Source organism: Lepus europaeus, chromosome 3 (assembly GCF_033115175.1).
Source record: "Lepus europaeus isolate LE1 chromosome 3, mLepTim1.pri, whole genome shotgun sequence".
NCBI lineage: Eukaryota > Metazoa > Chordata > Mammalia > Lagomorpha > Leporidae > Lepus > Lepus europaeus.
In genome coordinates this window covers 57502618-57524055 of record NC_084829.1, presented here as the reverse complement: position 1 = coordinate 57524055, position 21438 = coordinate 57502618, and the positions used below count along the sequence as shown (strand labels likewise).

Genomic DNA, 21438 nt, shown 5'->3' with positions numbered 1-21438 from the left:
AATGATTAACTTGTTTTATTTCAGATATTGAATCATCAAGTGACAATTGCAATCGAAAACAGTTACAAACGATGATTTCAGGAAAATTTTCTAATAACTTTATAGCTACTCCAGACTTTCTTCCCGAAGTTGTATTAGCACCATCAGAACAAAACACAACTAAATTTGCTAGCAAATATTCATTTGTAAAGCCACAATCATTTAAAGTAGTCAATAATGTATGTAGAATATACTCTGCTGTGGTTGACACCAACTCTTTCAAAGCAACAAATAATGTAACAGGTGCAGGAGCTGAGTGAACTGCACACTGGAGATAAACCACCAGAGTATTTTTCTTTGAAACTATATGCCTCATCAACTCTGATACATATTTTGGCATTCTCTTCTATAATATTCTTTTTTTTTTTTTTTTTTTGACAGGCAGAGTGGACAGTGAGAGAGACAGAGAGAAAGGTCTTCCTTTTGCTGTTGGTTCACCCCCCAATGGCCACTGCGGCTGGCGCGCTGCGGCAGGCGCACCATGCTGATCCGAAGCCAGGAGCCAGCGGCTTCTCCTGGTCTCCCATGCGGGTGCAGGGCCCAAGGACTAGGGCCATCCTCCACTGCACTCCTGGGCCATAGTAAAGAGCTAGACTGGAAGAGGAGCAACCGGGACAGAATCTGGCGCCCCGACCGGGACTAGAACCCAGGGTGCCGGCGGCGCAGGTGGAGGATTAGCCTATTGAGTCATGGCGCTGGCTCAATAATATCTTAAATATCTTCATATTCATTTATTTTGTGATATGTTCTGTTACTCTTGTTGCACTATAGCGTGTATTTAAACATCACTCTCCCCATTTTTCTCTTATAATTCTATTGCTCCCTCAATATCAGATGAAGGTCTATTATTATTATTACTTTTAATTTCACAGGTAGATTTATAGACAGTGAGAGAGAGAGAGAGACCAAGAGAAAGGTCTTCCTTCCATTGGTTCAGTCCCCAAATGGCCGCCACAGCTGGCGCTGCGCCGATCTGAAGCCAGGAGCTAGGTACTTCCTCCTGGTCTCCCATGTGGGTGCAGGGGCCCAAGCACTTGGGCCATCCTCCACTGTACTCCCAGGCCACAGCAGAGAGCTGGACTGGAAGAGGAGCAACTGGGACTAGAACATGGCACCCATATGGGATGCTGGCACCACAGGTGGAGGATTAACCAAGTGAGCCACGGTGCCGGCCTTGGTCTATTATGTTTTACTAAACTGTAAACAGTATAGAAAATTTTTACAGTAGCATAAATATTTTTGTCATTTTGCTTATGCGCTAAGTTAGAAACTGAATCATTAATTAATTCCTTTAACAAATTCTGAATTTTACCATGGGCTTTAGAAACATCATGTTCCCTAATGTTTTTTCATAGAGATCTTTGCCTAGTAGTTTTATTACTGTCATTAGGGATTACTACATATGCAATTCATTCCTTGGACATATGGATGTGCTTTTCTGCTTTTGATCCCAAATGCCGAACTGCTGAACAATCCTTACATCCTAATTTACCTTCTTTTATTTCAAGCCATTTGTACTGTTCTGTAAACATAAATGCTTGTTTTTCAATCCAACAATCTGGAAGCACAAGATTATCAGTTTCTTCTTTTGATGAACAAGATGGTTTTTCTTCAAATATTGGTTGTTCAATAATGTTCAATCATTGGGTTTCTCTGACTTAGGCAATCCACAGTGATTTTTGTTCCTATTGTTGTTTTCTGTATCTGTTTTCATCTTCTTCACATTTAAAAAATGGAAAATGTTATTCTGCCATTTTGGCATTTTAGAGGGAACACAATCAGAAAAATAATTGTATGTACCTTAGTAAAATTCATGGTTGTACATCAAAGCTTAATGCAGAAAGTTCTCAATGATTTCTTTATATGACTTCAGAATTATAAACTAAAATACTTACCTTGATTTTCAGTTTATACCTATAATTTCTTTTTTAAATTATTATTTATTTGAAAGTCAGAGTTATGCAGAGAGAGAGAAAGAGAGAGGTCTTCCATCCACTGATTCACTCTCCAGATGGCCGCAACGGCCAGAGCTATGCCGATCCGAAGCCAGGAGCCAGGAGCCTTTTCCAGGTCTCCCATGCGGGTGCAGGGGCCCAAGGACTTAGGCCACCTTCCACTGCTTTCCCAGGCCATAGCAGAGAGCTGGGTTGGAAGTGGAGCAGCCAGGACTCAAACCAGTGCCCATATAGGATGCCGGTGCTTCAGACAGAGCGTTATCCTGCTGTGCCACAGCACTGGCCCCTATACCTATAATTTCAATGTGACTTCACATCTCTAGGAAAATTGTTTTTAAAATTATATAGCCAAGAGCATCACAATATCTGATATGAATGTTTTGATTATTATCCAATTCTGCAAAAAGTTTGGTCAAATTATTTGCAAATAAGTATAGTTTTTTGTTTTTGTTTTTTTGTTTGTTTGTTTGTTTTGTTTTTGACAGGCAGAGTGGACAGTGAGAGAGAGAGACAGAGAGAAAGGTCTTCCTTTTCCATTGGTTCACCCTCCAATGGCCGCTGCTGCCGGTGCACCGCACTGATCCGAAGCCCGGAGCCAGGTGCTTCTCCTGGTCTCCCATGCAGGTGCAGGGCCCAAGGACTTGGGCCATCCTCCACTGCCTTCCTGGGCCATAGCAGAGAGCTGGACTGGAAGAGGAGCAACCGGGACAGAATCCAGCACCCCGACCAGGACTAGAACCCGGGGTGCCGCAGGCAGAGGATTAGCCAAGTGAGCTGTGGCGCCGGCCCGCAAATAAGTATAGTTTTAACATGAAGGGTCAATGATATTTTCATTTATGTTAATATGATAAAAGTGAAACCAATAAAGATATCAGAGTTCCACTCATTCATCAAAGATGACACCAACATCTTTGCTGAATTGATAGAGTATTCATATATTACAAGGCAATTTGTTCAAGTTTTGACTGCATATAGTCTAGTAGATTAGTTATACCACATTTTGAAGTTTAATCTGTATTAATATTTTATCCATAATTTTATTAAGTTTAAGCCAGGGATGGGGAATGTCTGGTCCACGGGCCATACAAGGCCTGTGAAATCATTTGGTCTTGTCCTGCCAAGGCAATGAAAGGTAAAAATCAAAATTCAACAAACCTACAGCAGGCTAATTTTCAAGTTCATTATTTTGTATGATCTGCAAATCATGTCAGAAATATCCAAATGGCCCTTGGCAGAAAAAAGTTTCCCAGCCCTGGTTTAGCCAATCAACAAATAAGAAATTTAGTGCTGATTTGTGTTTTATCAATTACTACAGGGTAAATACTCCCACCATGCTATAGTAGCATTTTATTATGTGGTAGCCCCACCATTTGCATACAATAGATGCAAATAATGTGAAATGCAAACTAGGAAATGGTGAGTTTGAATATTGCCTTAAATATAATGATAATTTATTACTTGTATGCTTATATGGTTTAATTTTTAATAATTCTTATATCTACAATCAACTCACAGAACCCCTGAAAATTTAACAGTATTTCTTGCAACCCTGTTTAAGACACCTCCAACATACTACTGTACTTCATGACAAAACTATATGAATACAAATATGTACTTACATCACTATGACAAGTGCTAGGCTCTTCATCATCACCACAGACCAGATCAATGTATTCAAGAACAGGTCTTAATGGTCCTTCCTAAAAAGGAATTGGGCAAATGGATAATAATAATTATTTTATTATTAAATTTATTAGTATTATTAAATTCATATTATTTTATATATTTAAATATAAATATGGAATAATGAAAAATCTAAAAAGAGCTTAAATCTACATATAAGAATAGAGCCATGTGGATATCTTTGGGAATGGGAAAGAGTAGGAGTGATAGTATTAAAAAGATACAAATCAATTGTTACATCAACAAGAGTCACTGCGCACTTACTCCCCATGTAGGACCTCTGTCCTTAATGTGTTGTACTATGAGAATTAATGGTAAAACTAGTCTTTAAACAGTACTTTATACTTTGTGTGTCTGTGTGGGTGCAAACTGTTGAAATCTTTACTTAGTATAGAGTTGATCTTCTGAATATAAAGATAATTAAAAATGAATCTTAATGAAGAATGGGGTGGGAGAGTGAGTAGTAGATGGGATGGTTGTGGGTGGGAGGGTGGTTATGGGGGGAAGAACCGCTATAATCCAAAAGTTGTACTTTTGAAATTTATATTTATTAAAGTTTTCTATAAAAAAAGACACAGATTTCATGGAACACTTTTAAAATTTACATAAAAATATTTGCAAATTTTTATTGATTTTTATTGATTTTAAAGACAGAGAGAGAGAGAAAGAGAGAGAGGAGAGGGACATATCTTCCATCCATGGGTTCATTCCCTAAATGTCTGCAACAGTCAGGGCTTAGCCAGGAGCCTAGAACTCAGTTGAGGTCTCCCACATGGGTGGCAGAAACCCAAGTACTTGAGCCATCATCTGCTGCCTCCCCAGATAAACATCAGCAGGAAGCCGTAATGGGAGGTGAAGCTGGAACTCCAATCCAGGCTATCCCAAGTGGCATCTTAACTGCTATACCAAGCACCTGCCCCAACAGCTCTTTTTATACACCCAAATATTTATCATTTCTTTCTTCTAGCATACTGTGTTTACTTTGGGGATATATGCAAAGCAGAATGCAAAGAGGGTACTATGGCAAAGTACAGACTACTGGCAAAAAAAAAAAAATCAAGATTTATATGAAAAGACTATGGAATTAAAATCAGAATATAAGTCACATACTTTCTTTCTTTCTTTCTTTCTTCCTTTCTTTCTTTCTTTTTTTTTTTTTGGGGGGGGGGATGTTGAGAACCCTGAAGCAGAGAATTACACCCAGTAGCATTTCATTTTTACTGGATGGTAAAATAAAAGACCTAAGAGAAGTGTGCAAACCCTAGAAGAGCTCAGTAAAGGATGGGTTTAGAGGAAAGTTGTAGATTCTGCCTCTGAATATATTTTAAAGAACTGAATTTATTATCTTTTAGGTGACACTATTTAAATGCAATAGTAATTTTTGATCAGGTTTTTCCTGATACTATAATTCCATTGAGAGTATGTAATTCACATCTCCAAAGGATCAATGCTGACAAACCTTTGATTTTTCTTTTCTTTTTTTTTTTTTTAAGATTTACTTATTTACTTGAAAGTCAGAGTTACACAGAGAGAGAAGGTGAGGCAGATTGAGAGAGAGAGAGAGAGAGAGAGAGAGAGAGAGGTCTTCCACCTGCTGGTTCACTCCCCAAATGGCTACAACGGCCGGAGATGCGCTGATCCGAAGCCAGGAACCAGGGGCTTCTTTCAGGTCTCCCACATGGGTGCAGGGGCCCAAGGACTTGGGCCATCTTCCACTGCTTTCCCAGCCATCGCAGAGAGCTGGATCGGAAGAGGAGCAGCCGGGACTTGAACCAGCACCCACATGGGATGCCAGCACTGCAGGCGGTGGCTTTACCCAATACGCCACAGCACCAGCCTCAAACCTTTTTGTTTGTTTTTGTTTTTTTGTTTTTCATTTTTTGTTTTTTGACAGGCCGAGTTAGACAGTGAGAGAGAGAGAGAGACAAGAGAAAGGTCTTCCTTTTTCCTTTGGTTCACCCTCCAATGGCCGCTGCAGCTGGCGCGTTGCACCGATCCGAAGCCAGGAGGCAGGTGCTTCCTCCTGGTCTCCCATGCGGGTGCAGGGCCCAAGGACCTGGGCCATCCTCCACTGCACTCCCGGGCCACAGCAGAGAGCTGGACTGGAAGAGGAGCAACCGGGACAGAATCCGGCGCCCCAACCGGGACTAGAACTCGGGGTGCCGGCGCCACAGGCGGAGGATTAGCCTAGTGAACTGCAGCGCCGGCAAACTTTTGATTTTCTATTTGAAACAGTGAGATTCTATCATGCTGAACATACAAAATTTTGTATATAAAAATGCTAGATTCTTTTACTTAAAAATAAAGTCAGCCTTTCATATCCATTGGTTGCACATCTGTAGATTCAAGCAAACATGGATTGGAAATATTCAGAAAAAAATTGTACTAAGCACATATAAGTTTTTTCTTACCATCATTCCCTAATCAATACAGTTTAACAACTATTTATGTAACATTTACAGTGTACTAGGTATTGTAAATAATACAGATGAGATTTAAGATATCTAGAAGAATGTGCTTAGGTTAGATGCAAATACTACACTGCTGTACTTAAGTGACTTGATGACTTGAACACTGCAGATTTTTTCCCATGGGGCGGTCAGGGAGAGGGGGTTGAGGGGGCAGGCCTGGAACCAATTCTATAGGTACTAACGAATGACTATACAACTTACAAGTTTCAAATCTCAGCTGGATGCAAGCTTATATATCAGTCAACATGTAACAATTTGGGGGTGCAAGCATTTGAGACAGTGGTTAAGAGGTTAATGGATCTGAGTCCCAGTTCTGGCTCCCATTCCAGCTTTCTGCTGCTATGCACCCTGAGAGGCAGCAGCTGATGATGGTTCAAGTACTTGGGTTCTTGCAACACATGTGGGAGACCCAGAATGAATTCCAGGCTCCTGCCTTTGGCCTGGCCTAGCCCCAGCTGTTGTAGGCATTTGGAGGATGAACCATAGAATGGGGGAATCTGTGTCTATTTCTTGGCCTTTCAAAATAAGTAAATTTTATAACCAAAAAAAGAGCTTAAAACATAGTGATTTGTTCCTTGGATATTACATAAACATATCCGTTTCTCCCTTAATTTTATATTTTTCTGGTTTTTTTTTTTTAAGATTTATTTATTTATTTGAAAGTCAGAGTTACACAAAGAGAGGAGGGGTAGAGAGAGAGAGAGGTCTTCCATCCGCTGGTTCACTCCCCAATTGGTCACAACGTCTGGAGCTGTGACGATCCAAAACCAGGAGCCAGGAGCTTCTTCCAGGTCTCCCACACAGGTGCAGGGTTCCAAGGACTTGGGCCATCTTCAATTGTTTTCCCAGGCCATAAGAGAGAGCTGGATTGGAAGTGGAGCAGCCGGGTCTCAAACTGGTGCCCATATGGGACACCAGCGCTTCAGGCCAGGGCATTAATCTGCTGCGCCACAGCGCTGGCCCCTGTGTTTTTAAAAAGATGCATTTATTTGAAAGGCAGAGTTACAGAGAGACAGGGAGGGAGGGAGAGACAGAGAGATTTTTCCATCAGCTGGTTCACTCCCCAAATGGCCACAACAGCCAAAGCTGGGTCAATCTAAAGCCAGGAGCCAGGAGCTCCTACCGGGTCACCCATGTGAGTGAAGGGGCTCAAGCATTTGAGTCATTTTCTGCATACCCTGATGCATTAGCAGGGAGCTGGATCAGAAGGAGCCAGGACTAGAACCAGTGCTTTAACTGCTAGGTCACAGCACCAGCCCCACTTTTGTGTTTCTTAAAGTAAGGCACATAGTTCTTATCACAGTATGTATCCCTCCAAATAGTTTCACAAAACACTATCAAGATCATACTATCCAAATCATTCCTATCTTTATGTAATAGTCAAGAAAAACCAAAATCATTTTTCCTAAAAATTGATGACATCATCTTTCTAAATTGGTTTCCAGTTGCATGGCTTACTCAGCACAACAGTGAAGGCAGAATTGTATATAATCTCTCTTGGTATCCTCAAATTTATGATTTAAGGGTAAAGAACAGATTACCAGGTCGGCCTTGTGGCTCAGTGCGTTAAGATGCCACCTGCAGGGGCTGGCACTGTGGCATAGTGGGTTAAGCCACGGCTTGCAGTGCCAGCATCCCCTATGGGTGCCGCTTTGAGTCCCAGCTCATCCACTTACAATCCAGCTCTTTGCTAATGTGCCTGGGAAAGCAGCAGAGGATGGCCCAAATTCTTGGGCCCCTGCACCCATATGGGAGACCCAGAAGGAGCTCCCAGCTCCTGGCTTCGGATTGGCACAGCTCTGGCCATTGCAGCCAATTGGGGAGTGAACCAACGGATGGAAGACCTCTCTCGGTCTCTGTCTTTCTCTCCCTCTCTTTCTCTGTGTAACTCTGACTTTAAAGTAAAATAAATAAATCTTAAAAAAAAAAAAAAGATGCCACCTGCAACTCCGGTTGGACTCTGGCAGCTCCACTTCTGATCCAGCTCCCTGCTATGTACCTGAGAGAGCAGAAGAAGATGGTTCAGGTGCTTGGGTGGACCCCTGCCATCTATGTGGGAGACTGGATGGAGTTCCAGGGTTTGGTCTGCAAAGATCTTTCTCTCTCTGTCTCCCTTTCTGTCACTCAGCCTTTCCAATAAATAAATCTTAAAAAAAATTTGTTAGCAGAAAATGCTTATTGTAAAAGTTTTAAATGACAATTATGGGGGGCAAAGAAGAAATCTCTCAGCTGCTGCATACACTAACAAACTGAATGTCGTCTTCATTTTCATCTGTTGCCTCAGATGCTTTAGGCCCAGTTGGAGGGACAGATTCTTTTTTTTTTTTTTTTTTTTTTTTTAATTTATCTGAGGGGCAGAGTTAGAGAGCGAGAGAGAGAGAGAGAGAGAGAGAGGTCGGCCATCCGCTGGTTCACTCCACAAATAGCTGCAAGGACTGGAGCTGAGCCAATCCAAAGCCAGGAGCCAGGAGCTTCTCCCTGGTCTCCCACGTCGGTGTGGGAGCCCAGGGACTTGGGCCAACCTCTGCTGCTTTCCCAGGCGCACTAGCAGGGAGCTGGATTGGAAGTGGAGCAGGCGGATCTCCAACCCAGGCGCCCAATTGGGCTGCCTAGGCTTCAGTCCGGGCTTTAACGCACTGTGCCACAGCGCTGCCTAGAGACAGATTCTATTATCTTTAAAAATAAGCCAAAACGTGCTTAACATTCAGCCACACACTAGGAGGAAGAGACTTTTCCAGAAAGCACAATTAAGACAAAAAGCTCCGGTGGGGGGAGAGACAGCAACGATTTCACCCAAACCCTTTTGCCATCAGAACTGGGGACGGAATCCGGGTGCTGAGCAGGCTCTCAGAACTCCCCCAGCTACTCAACAAGGAGCGACACAAGCTCCCACGGGCAGTCCCCTCCTAAAACGTCGCTCCCAGCGGCAGAGCCGAGGCTGCAGGACCCCGCGATCCACGCAGGGCTTCCGGGCGGCCATTGTTCCTGCTGGTTCCCTGCTCATACATGCTGCAGGCCCGACTCCAGGCTAGGCCTGAGAGGGTTGAGACGTCGCCCCATTAGGCCCTAGACCGGAGAAAACACGAAACCCTTGGCGGTTCGGCTCTTAGGGCACCAAAGTCCAATGCTTCCCTACCCACCTCAGACTCTGGGTCTCCCATTTCTCTGCCGGCCTGACAGCACCACCACTCCCGCTGTCCCTTCCCGTCCAGCATCGCCTGCGACCCCGTGACCGTCCCTGCCTGATCACTGGTGCACCCACGCCTCTGGTGGAACAAGGCGCAAAACCCCTTCAAAAGCAGAAGCTGCCCTCACTGGCCCACAACTACCAGCACCCCTCCTTTCCCTCCTTCCCAGCCTCCCTTTCCTGCACCGCCCAGGATGCTGGGAAGTGTAGTTTCCGTGGGTCACGATGCCGACCTCACGGGTGGATGAAGCGTGGAAGAGGAGTTTGAGCGACAGTGCTTGCGTCCCTAGGCTGTCCCTTTACTAAGAATAGCATATTTCTCTCCTGCTCCTTTTCCACACCTCTCTCCTCCCAATCCCCTCTCTTTCCTCAGTATGATTTGATTATTTCATCTAAATTGTGGTATTTGTTGGTATTAGGTTGTTCATAATATTCTCTTAATGTTTGTAAAAAATGTAGTAATGTCACCTCTCCTATTGCTGATCCTGATAATTGGTGACTTCTCTTTCCTCATCAGTCTTACCAGTAGTTTACAAACTTAATTGATCTACTCAAATGTGGTGGAATGAGAAGGCCATGCCAAAATGGCCACTGGCAAAGGAGCCTGCCTGGCAACAGGCTGTGATTGGATGGCTTCATAAACCACATGACAACAGAGCCTGGCAACAGGCTGTTATTGGTTAGGGCATAAACCGCCCCTTGACCAGATTGGCTGCCTTGGCTACATATGCTGCTGTACCAACTGAAATAAAGGAGTCTACAGGCTGCTCACCTCTGGCCTGCTTTCACTTGACTCCTGGTGTCTGTGTGGTGATGCCACACCTCTTGCCCCCACCATGCTCCTCCTTTCAGAACAAATCAACCTCAACACTCAAAGAATCAGTTTTTGGTAATTTTTCTTTGTTTTTGACTGTTTTCTTTTGACTGTCTTCATTAATTTATACTCTAATTTACATTATTTCCTTTCTTTTGCTTAATTTGTTTCATTTGCACTTCCTTTTTGAGTTCCTTAAGGGAAAGGCTTAGATAATTAATTTAAGATGTCCTTTTTTCTAATATAAGCATTTAATATAAAACTCTTCCCTCTCAGAACTGCTTTCAGTAAATTCACACAAGTTTGATATGCTGTGTTTTCACTCACTACAAAGTCTCTTCTGAATTTCCTCTAATTTCTTGTTCATCTTATGTGTTATTTAAATGTATGAAATTTTGGTAACTTCCAGGTTGTCTTTTTTTTTTAATTTAATCTCACTATGCTCTGAGAACATACTCTGTATAACTTAAAGTCCTTAAAATTTACTGGGGCTTGTTTTATGATATATATCATGGTCTATATTGGAAAAAAATTGTGCATAGTTTAATGAGTGTTTGCTTTAATTTTTTTTTCTTTGAGAGGCACAAGGCATAGAGACACATAGGCATAGAGAGAGACAGAGACACATAGAGAGAGCATTCCTATCTGCTTATTACCCAAATGGCTACAACAATCTACTCTGGGCTGAAGTCTGGAGTGGACGGTGCAGTCCAGGTCTCCCACTTGGGTAGCAGGAAGTCCCTTACTCAAGCCAAAAAGCTGGAGTCAGGAGCCAGAGCCAGGTGTGGAACCCACATACTCCTTTATGGAACTGAGGCCTCTTAACCCCAGGCTACACATCTGCTCCTGTGCATATTTTTAAAATGTGTGTATTCTACTGTGTTCTGTAGATCTGAAGTCAAATTGATGGTTAATATTGTTCAAGTCTTTTGTATCCTTTCTTTTTTTTTTTTTTTTTTTTTTTTTTTTTTTTTTTTTTTTGACAGGCAGAGTGGACAGTGAGAGAGAGACAGAGAGAAAGGTCTTCCTTTGCCGTTGGTTCACCCTCCAATGGCCGCCGCGGTTGGCGCGCTGCGGCCGGCGCATCTCGCTGATCCGAAGCCAGGAGCCAGGTGCTTCTCCTGGTCTCCCTTGCAGGTGCAGGGCCCAAGCACTTGGGCCATCCTCTACTGCACTCCCTGGCCACAGCAGAGGGCTGGTCTGGAAGAGGAGCAACCGGGACAGAATCCGGTGCCCCGACCGGGACTAGAACCCGGTGTGCTGGCGCCGCAAGGCGGAGGATTAGCCTATTGAGCCGCGGCGCCGGCCTTGTATCCTTTCTAATCTGTCTAGTTCATCTACAATTATTGACAGAAGGGTTTTGCAATTTTCCATTATAATTGTGGCGCTGCATGTTTATCTTTCTCTATTTTTACCAGTTTCTGTTGTATGTATAATAAAGCTCTATTATTAAGTACTTAAATCTTTCAGATTGTCCTCTTGATGCATTGACTCCTTTATTATGATGAAAAAGGCCTCTTTATCCTTAGTAGGGTCCTTTGCTTTGAAATCTTCCCAGTCATTAGGACTCCAAAGTTCAGTCCAAAAGTTCATCCTTGGTTTCAGAGGAACTGCTTGAGAGTAGTTAGTCCCAAACAATCCTGCTTGTCCCTAAAATTCCCTGTGAGTTAGGGGGTTCATGTCACCCAGGGTATTCTTTGTGAAAAATGCAGTTGAAGCTGTCCTCTGCCATCTAGTGGTCAGGCAGGGAATGGCAGGCTCAGCAACTGGGTTACTATTACAGATCTGGCAGTAAATTTGGGGAAAGCACAGGAGAAGTCCTCGCTTCCTCAACCCCCTAAGGCTTCTGCAAGAAATTCTTAAAAGTAAATCATTATTGAGGCCCGGCACTGTGGCATAGCGGGTTGTTGCTGTGGATTCGTTCTGAGAGGAGGAGAGTGGTGGGGGCAAGAGGTAGAGTCATGACATAGACACTGGGAGTCAGGTGAAAGCGGGCCAGAGCCGAGCAGCTCGCAGGCTTGTTCATTTCAGTTGGTACAGCAGCTTATATAGCTGAGGCAGCCAATCTGGTCAAGGGGTTGTTTATGCCATAACCAATCACAGCCTGTTGCCAGGCAGGCTCCTTTGCCAGGTGGATTCTGAAGCCATTCCTGAGTAACTGATGCTCACTTGCCAGTGGCTATCTTGGCATGATCTTCTCATTCCACCACAGCGGGTGAGGCCATTTGACACCCATGTGGGAGACCCAGAAGAAGCTCCTGGATCCTGGTTTCAGATCAGCACAGCTCCGGCCGTTGTGGCCATTTGGGGAGTGAACCAGTGGATGGAAGACCTCTCTGTCTCTACCTCTCTCTGTAACTCTGTCTTTCAAATAAATAAATCTTTTAAAAATAATATTAAAATTGAAAGAAAAAGTAAATCATTATTGTTTCCCCCATCCACACCGCTTTCCAGAGTCTAAAGATTGCCTCTTCAAGTTTCAGGGTGACTACTGTCCCTCCACTGTTACAAAACCTGTGTCCCATTTCACTAACTACATATTTTTCCCCAGTTGTCCCCTACTCTCACCTAGTGCTTTTGTCCAAAAGGGTTCGATGTATGGAGAAAAGCCTTTTTTAAAAATATTCATTTATTTATTTATTTATTTAAAAGGCAGAATTACAGAGAGGCAGAGGCAGAGAGAGAGAGAGAGAGAGAGAAAGAGAGAGAGAGAGAGAGTTAGTTCTTCCATCTGCCGGTTCACTCTCTAAATGACCGCAATGGCTGGAGCTGCTCCGATCCAAAGCCAGGAGCCAAGAGCTTCTTCCAGGTCTCCCACATGGATTCAGTGGCCCAAGGACTTGGGCCATTTTTTAGTGCTTTCCCAGGCCATTGCAGAGAGCTTGATCAGAAGTGGGACAGCCAGGATGCAAACTGGTGCCCATTTAGGATGCTGGCACTGCAGGTGGTGGCTTTACCCACTATGCCACAACACTGACCCCAAGACTTTGCCGGTTCATTCCCCCAAAGGGCCACAACAGCCAGTTCTGGATCAGGTCAAAGCAAGGAGCCAATGACTATCTGGGTCTCCCATATAGGTGGTAGGGGCCCAAGGACCTCGGCCATCCTCCACTGCCTTCTCAGGCACATTAGCAGGAAACTAGATTGGTGCCCTAATCTAGCTAATATGGTACCTAATCCCTAATATGGGATGCTGGTGTCACAAGCAGCAGCTTAACCCATTTTGTCACAATGCTAGCCTCTTTTAATTCTTCTTCGAGGGTAGTCTCACAACGTTTTCTTATCTCCCCTAATATTGACATTTTTGAAAATTTTAGACCAGTTGTTTTATAGAATGTCCCTAAGTTTGAGGCCATCACTGTCTCCTCATGCCCATATTCAGGTTATGCCTCTCTAGCCAAGTGATCTTGTGATGCTTTTGGGAATCAAATCTGCAGAGCTGACATTAATCTGCCTATTATTGATAATAAGGGATTCCAGCTATTTGGTCAAGGTATTGTCCATTTTCTTCCATTTTTTCCACTGTACAGTTAATATTTTTCCCCTTGCAATGTGTAAGTGATCTGAAGGTTAGTACTTTGAGAGCATATAAATATCCTCTCTTCATGAAACATACTTCAAGATTTGGTATCCCCTGATAATTCTTACTTCAATAAATCTTTACTATGGTCATTACAAAAGTGGTAATTTCCTAACCCTACAAGTCTTTCCACACTCTCAATGAAAATAAAAGTCTATTCTTGTCCCTTATTTATTAATAAATTATTAAGTAATTTATTATAATTATTTTTCATAATTGTCATTATGGATTACTATTTTGTTGAATAGTTTATAATCAATTACAGTCCTAATTTATTTTGATGCTCATTGTCCCAGAACTGGCCAGTTGGAGTCCCTTTTGCTAGATCATGTGGTTATCATATTCTGAGCAGTTCTTTACTTTCTGGTGTAACACAATGTTCTAACCACATCTTGTACCTTCTGTGCCACAACCCTGGAATAAGTCACTTGAATTTCTTTCCTCTTAGTGGAAAGTGGTATTTAGAGACTGAGATCTGGGTGTTTGGTGTGTTCATTGTCACTGAGCTATTGGAAGGCAACTACTTTATTCTGTATCTAGCCCATTTCTTCTCAAGAACATTTAGAGGATTCTGAGACTTTTTTAAGCTTCAGTCAAGAGGTGACCTGCCACATGATCTTTTGTTTACACTGATAATTTGAAACTTCACATTTTCATCTATTTATAAAGGTAGGCATACTGTGCAGACATCTGTACTTAGACCTATTCCAGTATGTTGCCTAAGTATTCTTACTAAGTGACCCCGAAAGTCCCCCCATTGTATATCCCATACCTTTGTTTACAAGAGTGGACCAACTCTAGTCAAAATTTTGGCTAAGATTTGAGATTTAGCTTTGAGAAGAATTCATCCAGTTACCTTAGCATTCTTTAGTATTCATCCCTTCTGTGGTTATCCAGAACACTTAGGGCATTTCCCAGCCTCCATTAATTTACTTTTGGTGACTCAGTGCTTGTTCTTGAGGACATTCTAATAAACACACTACTGGTTCAACTCAGGGAAACAGAGTTTGAGTATTTCACAATTTAAAATTGCATGTTAAGCATATCATATTCTTCCTGAGGGCTGAGAAATTCTTTAAATACAGCTCTCAAATCTGCATTTGGTCTGGTTCAAAACTCTATCCTTCCTGTTTTTAAGTGGAAATTTCATCTTTATTCTCACCAATACAAGTTCTGATGGGAAAGGAGGTGAGCCTTGTTGAAGGTGTCTACCCCAGGACATTTGCTACACAAAGGTCATAAAAGAGAACCAGAGATCATGACACCAGGTTGGTTCTGGGCAGGGGTGAGCTGGAAAGTATCATTAAGTCTAATTTGGGGAGATTGTTACTGCTAACTTCCTTCTTAGTTCTGTATGAAAAATAGTAGCAGAAGACCCAAGGAATCTTTTTTAGAGAAGCGCTCAGTCACAACCCAAAAACTGAGCATGGATGCCCTCAGCAAAACATCTGGCTTCCTATTCATAAACTCATCCAATGGAAGAAAATCCAAAGAAATCATACAGATTGTAGAAAGACTCTTAGGAAGAAAAAGAAAGCAAAATGATAGCAAGGAGGAATCTTAGGTGAAACGCATCTTGCACAGAAAATATGTCAAAAAAAATCAAACATAAATCAACAAACATAAAATCAAACCATAAATAAAAATCTCAGAGAGAGAAAACATTTGCCTTAGTCTGCTTGGGCTATTGTAACAGGATTCTGTAGACTGAGTGGCTTACCCACCACAGAAACTTGTCTCTCAAAGTTCTGCAGCCTAGACATTTAAGATCAGGACAGCAGCAGATGAGGGCCTGCTGCCTATTTATGGCAGCCATCTTCTCACTGTGTCCTCATGTGGCAGAGAGGCCAGGGATCTCTCTGGGGCCTGGTTTATAAGGGCATTAATTCCATTCATGAAGTCTCTAATCTTATGACCTAATCACCACCCCAGGCAACCTCCAAACACCATCGCACTGGGGATTAGGGGGCTTTGGGGTCAGGGGATGGACACAAACATTCAGTTGTGAATATATATACACACAGATACAATTTTATAGAAAAGGAATAATCAGAGATGGGCATTTGGCCCAGTAGTTAAGATGCCCATGTCCCATATGAGAGTTCCTGGGCTTGATACTTAGCTCTGGTTCCTAACCCTTGCTTTCTGCTACTGCATATCCTGGGAGGCAACAGTGATAGCTCAAGTGCCTGGTTCTTGCCACCTCTGTGGGAGACCTAGGTTAAGTTCCTGGCTCCTGATATTAGCCATTGGCCTGGAGCCATTGCAGATATTTGCAGAGTGAACCAGTGAATGCAAATTAACTCTCTCTCTCTCTTCATCTTAATTTTTTTTTTTTTTTTAAGGAATAAGGGCCAGCGCTGTTGCATAGCAGGTTAAGCTACTGCCTGTGATGCCATCATCCCAAATTGGTGCCTGTTTGAGTCCCAGTTGCACCACTTCCAATCCAGTTCCCTGCTTATGGCCTGGGAAGGCATCAGAAGATGACCCAAGCCCTTGGGCTCCTGTACCCATATGGGAGACCTGGAAGAAGCTCCTGGCTCCTGGCTTCTGCCTGTGACCATCTGGGGAGTGAACCAGCAGACAGAAGATCTCTGTCTCTTCCTCTCTCTCTCTTGTAACCCAAGAAACAACTATTGGGAATTACAATTTGGATGATTGGAATTAGAAATTAATAGATAGATTTGAAGATATAGAAGCAAGAGTATCTTCAAAATTCAATCAAACAAAAAGAGACAAGGAGATTAAAACTTTTAAGGGGGCTGGTGTTGTGGTACAGCAGGTTAACCTGCAGATTACAATGCTGGCATCTCATACTGGATTGAATCCAGCTTCCTGCTAATGTGCCTGGGAAGTCAGCAGTGGACAATCCAAAGGTTGGTCCCTACCACTCACATAGTTCCTGGCTCTTGACTTCAGCATGGCCCAGACCTGGTTTTTGTGGTTATTTGTGGGTTAATCAAGCAGACAGAAGATTTCTCTCTCTTCACCTTTCAAACGAACAAATGAATGAATAAATAAATAATAATAAATCCTTAAAGATTGTAAAGAGACTCAAAGGACTAATATGATAACTAAAGTCATAAATTCATTATAATACTTGTAATTTTTTTTTGACAGGCAGAGTGGATAGTGAGAGACAGAGAGAGAGAGAGACAGAGACAGAGAGAAAGGTCTTCCTTTTTGCCATTGGTTCACCCTCCAATGGCCGCTGCGGCCGGCGCATCTCGCTGATCCGAAGCCAGGAGCCAGGTGCTTCTCCTGGTCTCCCTTGCAGGTGCAGGGCCTAAGGACTTGGGCCGTCCTCCACTGCCTTCCCGGGCCATAGCAGAGAGCTGGCCTGGAAGAGGGGCAACCGGGATAGAGTCCGGCGCCCCAACCAGGACTAGAACCCGGTGTGCCGGCGCCGCAAGGCGGAGGATTAGCCTGTTAAGCCACGGCGCCGGCCTAATACTTGTAATTCTTTTAGGTACTTATCTGTAATTATTTGAAAAACAGAGACAGAGACAGATGGCTATCTTCTATCCACTAATTGATTTCCCAAAAGCCTACAATAGCCAGAGCTAGGCCAGCTTGCAGCTCAGAGCCTGGAAGTCAATCTAGGTATCCCACATGGATGTCAAGGATCCAACACTTGCCTTCTGCCTCCTAGGGTGTGCTGCATTAGCAGGAAACTAGAATTGGGAGCAGAGCTGGGACTCAAAGCCATGAACTTCATCCAATATGACATGCAGGTTGCATGTGTTCCAAGGGGTTAAGTGGAGTCTTAACCCCTATGTCAAATGTCCTTGCCTGAGTGAGTAGGTATATATTGGGTCCAGCATTGTGTCTAGCTGGTTTAGTTGCCACCCATGTTGCTGGCATTCCATGTGGGCAAGGCTCAAGTCCTGACTGCTCCACTTCCAATCCAGCTCCCTGCTGATGCACCTGGGAAAGCAGAAGAAAATGGCCCAATTGCTTGGGCCCCTGCACCCATGTGGGAGACGTTGTTGAAGCTCCTGGCTCCTGGCTTCTGCCAGGCCAAGCCCTGGGTGTTGCAGCCATCTGGGGAGTGAACTAGCAGATGGAAGATCTCTCTCTCCCTCTCTTTTCCTCTCTCTCTCTCCCCCTCCATCTCCCTCTCCCCCTGTGTGTGTCTCACTCTTTTTCCCCGTAACTCTGCCTTTCAAATAAATAAGCAAATCTGTTTTTAAAAAATTGCCCATTTTAAAAGGATAAAGTGCCCAGGAGAACACATGAAAAAGGATATATATGGCATATTTTAATCAAATTCTAGTATACCAGGGAAAGAGAAGACTTTGTTAAAAAAAAGATTTATTTATTTATTTGAAAGGCAGATTTACAGAGAGAGAGAGAGAGAGAGAGAGAGAGAGAACTTCTATCTAATGGTCCACTCCCAAATGGCTGCAACAGCCACAGCTGGGCTGATTCCAAAGCCAAGAACTTCTTCCAAGTCTCCAACGCGGGTGAAGGGGCCCAAGCACTTGAGCCACCCTCTCCTACTTTCCCAGGCACATTAGCAGGGAGCTAGATCAGAAGTGGAGCAGCCAGGACTTGAGCTGGTGTCCATATGGGATGTTGTCACTGCAAGCAGTAGCTTTAGCTGCTATGCCACAGCACCGGTCCCTGAAAAGAAGATTGTGAAAGTCTCAGGGGGGATTAAGGAACATTGTCTGAATAAAATATGAGAATTAAAATGATACCACACTTCATATAGCAGAGAGTTGTCATATTTAGCAAATAAAAATATAGGGCATTCAATTGAATTAACTTTCAGATGAATGAGTAATTATTTCATGTTAAGTTTATCTCAAATATTACATGGGATATACTTAGCACTAAAGAAAATTCTTTGTTCACCTTCTCCAAATTTAACTGAGCATCTGCTATGTTATCCGCAATCCTATAGTTCCAACATTGGACCTAACTCCAGGATGAATTTGGAAGAAGACTCACCTTTTCCTTCCTCTAAGAAATTAAAAAAAAAAAGCAATAATTAAGAAACAAGAAAATGCCTTTTATTTTTTCAATGGGATTTATTTATTTTTGAGTAAAAGTAGCAAATTTTACATAAATTATTTCCTTAAGAACATTTATTTGGTACAACCATACTAGTATCAAGCAACAGTTATGGAATGTTCCCTGGGTCCACAATACTGAAATCCGTAGTTATTGTAGCTTCTCCTTCTCAAGTTAGAACATGACCGTGTGCACTGAGGAAGCATGGCTTCCCAAGGCAGAGTCCTCACGTGTGCCAACCTGACGTCAAGGCCGCTGGATGAAGGATGTTTTATCTTTTGTTGACTTACAAAGTAGTATTTTTCTTTTTGTGTGATTACCAAACTCATAGTGTTTTTCAATTTGTTTTTCTTCTGCTACAATAAAAATAAACCAGTAAAAACTAAGCAGTGGCTCTTGGTTCTTCACTGAGATCCTCGCCTGGTCTGTCACATGTACTCTTTCCGTGATTTCTCTTCATTAAGCTTTGCTAGCATGCTTACTGCTAAATAAACAAACCAACCAAAAAATAAAAAAAAAGGCAGGGTTGCAACATAACCAGCCAAACACATATAATGCTATATCTCATATAGAATGTTTTAGGTTTTAGGTGATATTGATCTTTCTATTACACATCTTTTTAATATGCTGTGGACAACAAGGTTATCCTCAAAGTAGACACATTGTTTTAACAATCACAAAACCTTGAGTTTGTTTTTCAGGACTATGGTAGAATAATTTAATATTAAAATGAAAAGATCTTGCTGCTCTCATTTTTTCATGCCTATTTTATAAATTTTTAGGTAACAATCCTGAAATTTTATTGCTAAAACATTATTACTTGGTTGCACATGATTACCAGATTTTAGGCTGATTTTGCTGCTCTTATACTTGTGAAAATTGATTATTTCACTGTGTACTTTTCCAAACATGTGCTTATTCTAGTGATCTAAAAACTGTAATGGGAGTCCTTGGTAACAATAAATGTACAATGATTGTTAGAATGACTAATCTTAGGGGTTGGTGATTTTGTTGCTATACGACCTCGACTATTCTGTACAGATAAGTATTTTGGGATAGAAAAATGCATATTTCCAAATAAATCATATGGCATGCTTATTTGGTACGAATTCTCTGGTTCGATGCATCACTGTATTTAGGGTGGAATCTACCATGCAGCTTCGTCAGCAAGCTTGTTGCTCCATTAGGAGAGCCCAGTGATGTCACAGGTGTCTTACAGCCTGTCACTGCACACGTCCCTCTGTGCTCACTGCCAGGGAGTTTGCAGATTCTCCAACAAAATCCAGTGCTAGATTTAAAACTGAAGATGGTCTGTTTTGGATACCTGTAATACATAAAAAAAAAGCAAATGTTAAAAGGCAAATGTATGTTAAAGTTTTATAGTACTTTTAACAGTTGTATGAGTTATTTCTATTATCTACCACAAATGTGCACCTCAAGTATAAATTGTTAGGAAGATCTGCCTCCATTAAGGTACCTTAGGAATCGGTTTATGATCTATCTGGAAGAATTTCAGCACAGAAAAACAAAGTATTTTACATTTATATTTATTCCAAGTAACTTTTTTTATAATGATTTTGTAAAAAGATTTATTTACTCATTTGAAAGGCACAGATAAAGAGAGAAAAGGAGAGAGAAATTTAACCACAGGTGGACTCTTTTCAGCCTCTTGGATGTATAGGAACTTGTACACACCTGGGTGGTTTTGCAGTATGTATTGCCTTGCCAATAGTTATTGTAGCAGTTATTTCTCCAAAGAAATTTTTAGTGATAGGGGTATGGTTTGCCTTAATTGGTGCAGTCATCTTTAGGTTCTGTGAAATAAGATGACCCAGAATTGAATAGCAGCATCCCACTAGATGGTGCTATATCGGACTAATTCATCAAACATGTCTCATTTAGGTTGTAGGAGACCCTGTCTTTCTCACGTTATTTTCCTATGTCATTTTGAAATAATTCGAGTTCAGCTATACTTAAATAAAACATACTGCCCAATTAAAAAAAAAATTCCATTCTAGTGTGTGTGTGAAGCAAGGGTAGGGAGTAATGGGTGGGAGAGATGATTTCCTAAGCATTGTAATGTGTTTAGCAATGTCTCTGGCCTCTGTCTCCACATGTGATTGAAAATGCAGGAATTACTGGTCTAAGCAACTTGCCTCTACAAAGCAAAGGTCCAGAAGGCATGAGCATGTATTGTGTTTATACAAAAGGTTTTTCCCTTGCTTCAATGTTAATTAATGCTGCAGAGAAGTGATGTCATAAAACTGCTGTCAAATAAAAGCAAAATTAATATCAACTTTAATTTTCATTTCTTCAACAACCTGCTGGCTTATATAGTCAGAATTTTGTATCTACCCTTGGTAGTCTGAGATATTAAAAAGGCAGAGGTTATGATATTAAATACTTTGCAGAGTGCTGAGGTATGATAGTATGCTCCCAAAGAGCTGTGTAGCTTGGAGATCTGGTTACACAGCATTTAGAAAGGGAGCCAGACAACTGGGTGACCTCATGTCAAAATGAGACGTTCTAAGGGCCCATGTAAGCATAATTAAAAAGTTGTGAGATTCACAATCTACTGAAGTTTATAGTCATTCAGGGGAAAAAAAGGATGCAGATATACTTACTGTCTGTAACTCTTTAGTTCAGTCTACTAGTATGTATGAGCCAGGGAAAGAATCCCATCACAGTTG

At 42.2% G+C, this 21438-nt stretch overlaps 1 protein-coding gene across 4 annotated transcripts in view; it reads right to left on the bottom strand.

The window, feature by feature from the left end:
- Positions 1–18766: 18766 nt before the first annotated feature.
- BEND6 (BEN domain containing 6) overlaps positions 18767–21438 on the bottom strand; it is a 58424-nt gene continuing 55752 nt past the window's right edge. For all 4 annotated transcript variants that reach the window (XM_062186305.1, XM_062186303.1, XM_062186304.1 and 1 more), the window contains exon 8: positions 18767–20072. The gene's annotated coding sequence lies outside the window, so the exon portion shown is untranslated. The remainder of the gene's footprint in view (positions 20073–21438) is intronic.